The sequence below is a fragment of the Loxodonta africana genome, chromosome 18 (genome assembly GCF_030014295.1).
Source record: "Loxodonta africana isolate mLoxAfr1 chromosome 18, mLoxAfr1.hap2, whole genome shotgun sequence".
Classification (NCBI taxonomy): domain Eukaryota; kingdom Metazoa; phylum Chordata; class Mammalia; order Proboscidea; family Elephantidae; genus Loxodonta; species Loxodonta africana.
This window is the reverse complement of record NC_087359.1, coordinates 70,641,144-70,650,609: the sequence shown is the minus strand read 5'-3', so window position 1 is coordinate 70,650,609 and position 9,466 is coordinate 70,641,144.

Below are 9,466 nucleotides of genomic sequence, written 5' to 3'. Positions count from 1 at the left end.
CTAGAAAGCCATCCCTCTGGCCTTGTGAGGAAACCCTGGTGGCATGGTGGTTAAGAGCTATGGCTGCTCACCAAAATGTCAGCAGTTGGAATCAGCCAGGTACTCCCTGGAAACCTTATGGGGCAGTTCTACTCTGTCCTGTAGGGTCGCTATGAGTCTGAATTGACTCAACAGCAACAGGTTTACTAGCTGGCCTTGTGAAGATAGCGCTTGGCTTCTGGCAGACCTGGGTTCAAATTCCTCCTTACTGGCTTTACCACCTTGAGAAAGTTGCTTAATCTCTCTGAGGGTTGTTGTGAAAATTGCCTGTGACAATGAATGTAATTCCCTTATGGCAAGAATGGCTAAGACAATTTTAAAGAAGAATAAGGTAGGAGACTTGCCCTACCAGACATAAACATCTATTACAAAGCTCTAGAAATGGAGGTACTGTGGTATTGGCACAGGGATAAATGAATAGACCAAGGGGACAGAGTAGAGAACACTGAACGAAACCCAGCAAAAATGGAAATCTGGTGCACGAAAAAATAGGCATTTCTTATCAGTGGGAAAAGAACGAGCTGTTTGATAAATGGAGGTGATTAGTCAGCCATACCTACTGCCCATCTGTCAGTTTGTCGTACTGTGGTGGCTTGCGTGTTGCTGTGATGATGGAAGCTATGCCACTGGTATTTCAAATAGCAGCAAAGTCATCCATGGTGGACTGATTTCAGCAGAGCTTCTAGACTAAAACAGATGAGGAAGAGAGGCCTGACGATCTACTTCTGAAAATGAGCCAAGAAAATCCTGTGGATCACAATAGAACATTGTTTCATTCTGTTGTACATAAGGTCACCATGACTTGGAGTCAACTCAATGGCAGCTATCTAGCTATATATCTACCTAGTTATCTAGTCAGCCATACCAGGTCATTATGGAGGTAGATCCCTATCTCACACCATATACAAAATTAATTCCAGGTTCAAGACCTACATGTGAAAAAAGAAACTTAAAAACTTTAGAATAAATCATTTTGCAACTATCATGGCAAAGATTGGATCAGGCAAGAATCACCAGTGGAAGATAAAGCAAAAGGAAAATTTTGATGAGCAGCAGGATAGTTCATGGTCTTAAAGTGTCTCCCTACAGATTACCTATGATTTGGAAGGGGGAGGGGGGAAGCAGTACTGATCCAGTGGAGAAATAAGCCAGCTCCCTGACCAGGTGAACAATAGTAACCAATGAGAAACAGACAATGTATGTCACCAGATGTGCTACACTGAGAAGGATATATCGCCCATGCAGTATTCCAGCTGAAAGTGCATCGCTTCAATCTAATCATGAAGAGACATCAGAGAGACACAAAATGGGGCGTGTTTTACTAAAAAAGGAGGGGACTGTATTCTTCAAAAATGTCAAAGTCATAAAAGAAACAAAGGTTGAGGAACTGTTGCAGATTAAAGGAAGCTAAAAAGACATGCCAATTAAATGTGATACCTGCCCCGGGTGGGATTCTGTACTATAGGCTTAAAAAATGCTGTAAGGTTGTCTGGCTTATAAAAAAAAAAAAAAAATGCTATAACGGATAGCAACATCAACACTAAATTTGCCAGCTGACAAAACTGGAATGCAAATAGATTTGATAAAAGTATTTTGTCAATATAAATTTATGAAGTTGATAATTATAGTGTAGTTATGCTCCTTCTTTATAGGAAATACACATTGTAGTATTTAGGGTTAAAGAGCCATGATGTATGTAGCTTACTGTCAAATGGTTCAGGAAAAAAAAAATTGTATATACCACATAGGTATATGTCACATGTATGTCAAATGACACGCAAATGGGGTAAAATGTTAATAATAGATGAACTTGGGTAAAAGGTATATGAGTGTTCTTTGTACTGTTTTTATTTTTACAACATTTTTCAAGTTTGAAATTATCCATAAAAAATTAATACAAAACTTTTAGATAAAAAAAGAGGGTATCTTTATCAATTCAGGGTAGGAAAGGATTTCTTAAACAAAACACATAAAGTACAAACCATAAATGAAAGACCGATTAATTTGAAAACATTATAATAAAAAATTTCTGGTAAAGAATGCCAATTCTTTAAAAAAAAAAAAAAGAATTGGCAAAGAAAGCACATCATAAATAGAAAACCTAAGCCACAGACTAGAAGAAGATATTTGCAAAACATTAACAAAGGGTTTGTCTCTAATTTACATATACGTTGACATTACACACATAACAGCTCAGTAGAAAACTGGACAAAAAATAGGAACAGGCAAATCACAGGAAAATGAGTAAGTCTAAGAAAAAACACGCAACTTCACTAACAAACAAGGAGATGCAAAATAAAACAAGAAAATATTCACACCCATCAGATTGGCAAAAATAAGAAAGTGTAACAACACCAAATGTTGGTGTAGAAATGGGGAAACAACAACCCTTACATATCGGTGGTGGCAGTGTAAACAGGTGGGCAATTTGGCAACACTTAGTAGACGTGAAGCAATTACACTTGCAAGAATCTACCCTAGAGAGATTAGCATTTGTGTATGAGGAGAACTACACAAAGAGTCATTCATTCACTCAAAAAACACTGATATTCTACCATGTGCCAGGCACTGGTCTAGGCTCTGGGCATAAAGCTGTGATTAAAATGTGAAAATCCCTGCTCTCGTGGAGACATACATATATCACAGGTTGTCACACTGTGGTGGTTTTCATGTTGCAGTGATGCTGGAGCTGTGCCACTGGTATTTCAAATACCAGCAGGGTCACCCATGGTGGACAGGTTTTGGCAGCGCTTCTAGACTAAGACAGATTAGGAAGAAAGGTCTGGCAATCTACTTCTGAAAATTAGCTAATGAAAACCCTGTGGATCACAATAAAGCACTGTCCGACTCGCTTGCTTTAGACACGTCATCAGGAGGGATCAGTCACTCAAGGAGGGCACCATGTTTGGTGAAGCAGAAGGCCAGTGAGGATGTGGGAGACCCTCGGTGAAATGGATTGGCACAATAGCTGCCAAAATAGACTCAGACATGCTGGCGATCGTGAAGATGGTGCAGGACTGGCAGAATTGCAGTTCTGTTGTACATAAGGTCTCCATGAGGCACAGTCGATTTGATGTCATTTATCTATTTCTCCTCTCTACCAATCACCTGGAAACCCTGGTGGAATAGTGGTTAAGAGGTACGGCTGCTAACCAAAAGGTTGGCAGTTTGAATCCACCAGGCACTCCTTCTTGGAAACCCTATGGGGCAGTTCTACTCTGTCCTATAGGGTCACTATGAGTTGGAATCAACTCAACGGCAGCCGGTATCTATTGTCTATCTGTCTACCTATCTATCTATCTGCAAAATATTAAAATCTGTTATTTTTGGTGGTGGACACGTTTGGAATATTTTATAAAGTTTTGAAATTATTTTTTTAAATAAAAAATTTAAATGTCTGGCCTGTAGTAGTCTCAAAGTCCAGTAGGTGTCACTGTTCATTTACATAGGCCTGTGGGGATCGCTTTCCGTAAGGGTTACCCCCCCCACCACCCCCACATATCTCTTCTGATACAACATCTCTAGTTGGAATCCTGGAAACCCCAGCCAACCCTTCCATTTAACAGATGGTAAGACTGAGGCCCAGAGTGGATAATGATCTGGGTAAATGAATAATCTTCCGATTTTCTTTTAGGGCGGTGCACAGACAAGTATCGAATTCTGTAGACGGGGACGACGGGCAGAATGTTTTCATTCAGTCCTGGACCTCATGCCAAGGTTACAGAGCCAGACTCCAGCCACCATTCTGCCCCAGCACCTTGCCAGTGGCCCGAGCCAGGGCTTGTTCACATTTTTATCTATTGCCTGCTAAATTTGTATTCAATCTGGGCGGGGCCAGCCTCTAAAGTAGCAGTCTGTTGGGTTACTACAGGGCAGAATTATATTTAAATCAGCTCGGGTACAGGGGGAGCGCTCCCTTTGGAAGGCCTTAGTTTCTCTCTTCTTTCAGGGAGAAACGGAAAGTGCCTCTCTTCAGGAATTTTTAGTCTTTCCCCCAGCCCCTAACAGTCATGAAATTTGGCGGAGTTGACAGAAAGAATTGGAAGTTTCTGTCTGTGGAATCGCTGTAGCAGCAGATAAGGAAAAAAAAGATGCCTAAAGTTTAAACGAGGCAAAACTGCTTTTGAAACCAATTAAGCCTGAATCTCAGGGTAGCAGACAAATCCTGGGGGAGTCTGATTCCAAAATAAAAATGATTCAAGTTGAGTTAGAATCTAAAAAATAAAGAAGGAAAGCCAGGATTCGATTAAAATGCAGTTTGTAACAGTTAAAGAACAGTGAGGAGGGAGCACAGGTTTCTAGACGTGGCATTCCTGTTAAAGGCACGGGCACTTAAAATTCCCACCCTTTCTGCCAAATTACCCTCCCAAAGGCTACACGAAGTCATACTTCACCTAACGAAGGAGGATGCTGTGTCCCGTCAGGCTTACAACAGGGGCGTGTTACTGTTCCTTATCATCTTTCCTACCCTAATGAGCAAATAAGATCCTTGCTTTAATTTTAATTTCTTTAATTATTAAAAAGGTTAATCATTTTTCCTATGTTATTGGCCATTTGCATTCCTTTCTCCAGGTATTGTCTGTTCCTTTAAGCTTCCAATTTTAAAATAGATTTATCTGTCTTTGCACGTTGTCCCATATATTGCAAACGTTTTCCCCCCAGTTTTTCTTTTATCCCTCTACTTTAGTTATGTCGTCTTTTGCCATACATGATCACTTTTATGTGGCTGAAATTTGCCACAATCTCCCTTTTTGGTTTCTGGCTTAGAGATCAAAAGACACATTGCATTGGGCACAAAAGACCTCTTTAAAGCGTTGAAAAGCATAGATGTCACTTTGAGGACTAAGGTGCACCTAACCAAGCCATGGTATTTTCAGTTGCCTCATATGCATGTGAAAGCTGGACAATGAATAAGGAAGGCTGCAGAAGAATTGACAACGTTGAACTGTGGTGCTGGTGAAGAATATTGAATATACCATAGACTGCCAAAAGATCGAACAAACCTGTCTTGGGAGAAGCACAACCAGAATGCTCCTCAGAAGCAAGGATGGCAAGATTACGTCTCACATACTTTGAACATGTTATCAGGAGGGATCAGCCCCTGGAGAAGGACTTCATGCTTGGTAGAAGGTCACTGAAAAGAGGAACACCCTCAACCAGATGGACTCACACAGTAGCTGCAACGATGGGCTCAAGCATAACAACAATTGTGAGGATGGCACAGGACTGGGCAGTGTTTCATTCTGTTGTACATGGGGTCGCTATGAGTCAGAACTGATTCGACCACACCTAACAACAACAATAACAGCTTAGAGGTCATGTATAAAAAGACTGGCTCCTTTTTCCTTCAGATAAGAATTGTCAGGGTACAAGAAGGGATGAATGCCCTGGTAAGACCTTAATGGGTTATCCCTGGGATCCAGATAGAATCAATTCCCAGTAGGGAAGACCATGTTTGTGTGCATGCATTTATTGTACTTTAGATGAAGGTTTACAGAACAAATTAGCTTCTCCTTAAACAGTTAGTATACATACTGCTTTATGACATTGGTTAAGAAACCCACAACATGTCAACACTCTCCCTTCTGGACCTTTGGTTCCCTATTACCAGCTTTCCTGTCCTCTTGCCTTCTAGTCCTTGCCCCGAGGATGGTGTGCCCCTTTGGTCTTGTTTTGTTTTATGGGCCTATCAAATCTTTGGCTGAAGGGTAAACCTCAAGAGTGACTTCATTACTGAGCTAAAAGGGTGTCCGGGGACCATACTCTTGGGGTTTCTCCTGTCTCTGTCAGGGCAGTAAGTCTGGTCTTTTTTTGTGAGTTAGAATTTTGTTCTACATTTTTCCCAGCTCTGTCTGGGACCCTCTAGTGTGAACCCTGTCAGAGCAGTCAGTGGTGGTAGCTGGGCACCATCTAGTTGCGCTGGACTCAGTCTGGTGGAGGCCGTGGTAGATGGGGTCCATTAGTCCCCTGGACTAATCTTTCCCTGTGTCTTTAGTTTTTTTCATTTTTCCTTGTTCCCAAAGGAGTGAGATCAGTGGAGTGTCCCAGATGGCCACTCACAGGCTTTTAAGACCCCAGATGCTACTCGCCAAAGTGGAACGTAGAACATTTCCTTTATAAATTCTGTTATGCCAATTGAGCTAGATGTTCCCTGAGACCATGGTTGCTAGGGGAGCTCTTGCCCACCCCCACAGGGCGGGGGCCATTCATTTTTAATTCAAAACAGGTATTCTGAGAGCTGTAGAAAATAAGTGAGCTGTACTTATGAGCATCATCTGCATCTGATTTAGACGATGAAATCCTAGACTTTGAGATGTTATAATGCGATGAGACTTGGGGTTACTGGGAGAGGAAACCAGTTGCCGTTAATTTGATTCCAACTCATGGCGACCCATGTGTGCCAGAGTAAAACTGTGCTCCATAAGGTTTTCTTTTCTTTTCTTAAATTGTAAAAATATTCATAAGAAAACCTAAGCCAGCGCAACAAATTCTACAAGTGCAATTCAGTGACGCTGATTACATTCTTCAAGCTGTGCGATCATTCTCGCTGTCCTTTTCCAAATCCTTTCACCATTTTTACCAAAAACTCAATGCTCCCTATGGTTTTAATAGCTGCTTTTTCAGATGTAGATCACCAGGCCTTTCTTCCAGGTGCCTCTGGGTAGACTCAAACCTCCAACCTTTCAGTTAGCAGCCAAGCACATTCATGTCTGCACCACCAAGGGACTCCTCTGGGAAAGGAAGGAAGTATATTTTCATGTGGGAGAAAGGTGAACTGTTGTGGCCAGAGGGTAAGCTGTGGAAGATTATACTTTCTAAAGATGGCCACAAAAATATCCCTTGTGCTCTTCTTTCAGTGTGACTTGGACACTCCTTTTGCTGAGAAGCAGTATATATGTTCCCACCCCCTGCATCTGGGTAGGCTTGTGATTATGGCAGAAGTGATGCTTTGTGGCTTCCGAAGTGAGATCATAAAATCCACCAAGTGAGCAGTCTGACTGCCCTGAAGCCACCATGCTGTGAGGAAGCCCAAACTAGCCTGCACAGAGAGACCACAGAGAAAGCCCTGAGTCTGCAGAGATCCCTTCCCAGTCTGTTTCATAATCCTGTTCTATTTCCAGTCATTGATTGCTACTGTATGAGAGGCCTGACTAGAACTGCCCAGCTGAACTCTTTCCAAATAGCTGACCTACAGAAACCATGAGAAATACTAAAATAACTGTTGTTGTTTTAAGCCACTAAGTTTCAGGGAGATTTGCTACACAGAAATACACAACTGGAACATGAACGTATATTTATTATTCTCCAACTTGTCCTCTTCATTTAACAATGTGTCTGGAAGAGCATTGTATGAGGTCTACTTTATCATTTTTAATGGTTGCCCAGTAGTCTACAGCATGGGCACGTTTGAATTTATCTAATCAATCCGCCATGGACATTTAGGTTGTTCTTAGTTTTCTTCTGTTATATATTATACAGCCACGAACATTCTTGGCAGACCTCTTTATGTGCATGCGGGGCTTCTGGAGGCCCACAGAAACTGTACCATAGCCAGCTAGAGGCAAAGGCCTGTGGGAAAGGATGAAAGTAGAGGTAATACCAAAAGAGCCTGTGTCAAGTGGGTAGACCCAAGGAAGGTGCCATTGCTCAGTTTTATTGAGTTGATGTTAGGAAAGTTTTCTGGGTTCTCCAACCAAACGGCAGCAATTCGGAGGGACTGCTCCAATAGTAAACACCTTGTTAGGAAATAGGACATACTAAGGATGGAAATAAGGGGCCCTGGTGGCACAGTGGTTAAGTGTTTGGCTGCTAACCAATAGGTTGGTTGTTTGAACCTACCAGCTGCTCCTTGGGAGAAAGATGTAGCAGTCTGCTTCCATAAAGATTACAAGTCTTGGAAACCCTATGGGGCAGTTCTTCTCTGTCCTTCCTACAGGGTCTCTGTGTAAGCTGGACTCGACGGCAACAGGTTTGGTTTGGTATTTTTTTAAGGAAAGAAATAATTATAAATCCAAATAGAGTGCTCAAAAAATTTTCTAAGAGAATTCCTTGGTTGGCCTTCTAAATCACAACCCATTTCAGCAATGTCCATTCTGCTATTTCCTGCTTCTATTCAGTTATTCGTTTTTGTCATATATCTGAATTTTCAAGAACTTCTTGTTCTCTGCTCCTTTTTCTATAACAGGTTGTTCTTCCTTTATGGATGCAATATCCTCTCAAATATTACTGAAGATATTAATTTGAATATGTTAAGTACATTCCTATTTCCACCTTTCTGCTGGTGGCCATTTTTTCCTGTTGTCATTCCTTATCCACCTTTTTCAGGATGCTGAAATGGTTAACGCGCTAAACTGCTAATAGGTCCAAGTCCTGCCCAGAGGTTACTTCCAAAAAATGAACCATTGAAACCCTGTGGAGCCCAGTTCTACCCCGGCACATATGGGGGCGCCATGAGGTGGAATCAACTCCACACAACTAGTTTTTGGATTGTCCTTACTTGTGAATAATTCGCGTTTATCTGCTCACACTTGGGAGTACCTGCAGAAGCTGACCTGGTCTTCTCCCTCAGTATTTGCGCAAACCATCTTTTGCTTCCTCCATCAAGCCTTCTCCCTCCTTGGTACCAGCCTTAGCGCAGCAGAGGGCAGGGGCCCCAGGCTGGGCTGTCGGCACCCTGGGGGCTGTATGAGTAGAGATGGGGCTGCAGGCACATTTTCCTGTAGAGAACGGAGCAGCCCACTTGGCCTTCCCAAGGATAAAGTGCGGGTCTGTGAGGGGCTGGAGCCGCACAGACACCAAGATCACCTGGAGCTACTCTGCCCATTGCTCAGTGGAGAACTTGACAGGCCTGGGCCACTCTTTCCCCAGCAGGCGGACCTCAAGAGTTGTCTGTGCAGCGGCCGGGTAGCTGCGGAGTGGCTGGATTGGGGTGGTGGCTGGAATTTGCTGGAGCGCTGTGCTGGGTCCCTCTCTGGCTGCACCACCCACTTCTGCACCAGCCTCGGCAAGTCCCCCCACTTGGTGACAGTGAAAGGACAGAGCAATCGGCACTTGGTGCCAGCACAGCTCACAAACCAATGTCTTGCTGCCTGGGCGTGTAGGCACGACTCTGCTCAGAGCAAGGGCTTGCTCTGTGGTGTGCTGGAGAAACCGTTCCACCTTTTTCCCGGAACCCCTCCTTTGGGGTGAGCCCTCAAGCTAGACTTTTCTCTCAACAGAGAAGAATACATCTCCTCAAATTTTTTAAGTATTTAGTTATGTGGATGACATTCAGTCCAGTTTTTTGATGCCGAAACAGATCATTTATTTTTGATTTCTTTGTTTGATTACCTCATGTGGGATGTGGGGTGAAAAGAGGGGTGGAAGGTGTGGGATCAATTCTCTTTCTTGAAACCAGAAATCAGTGAAGTCATATTTGATTGGATTT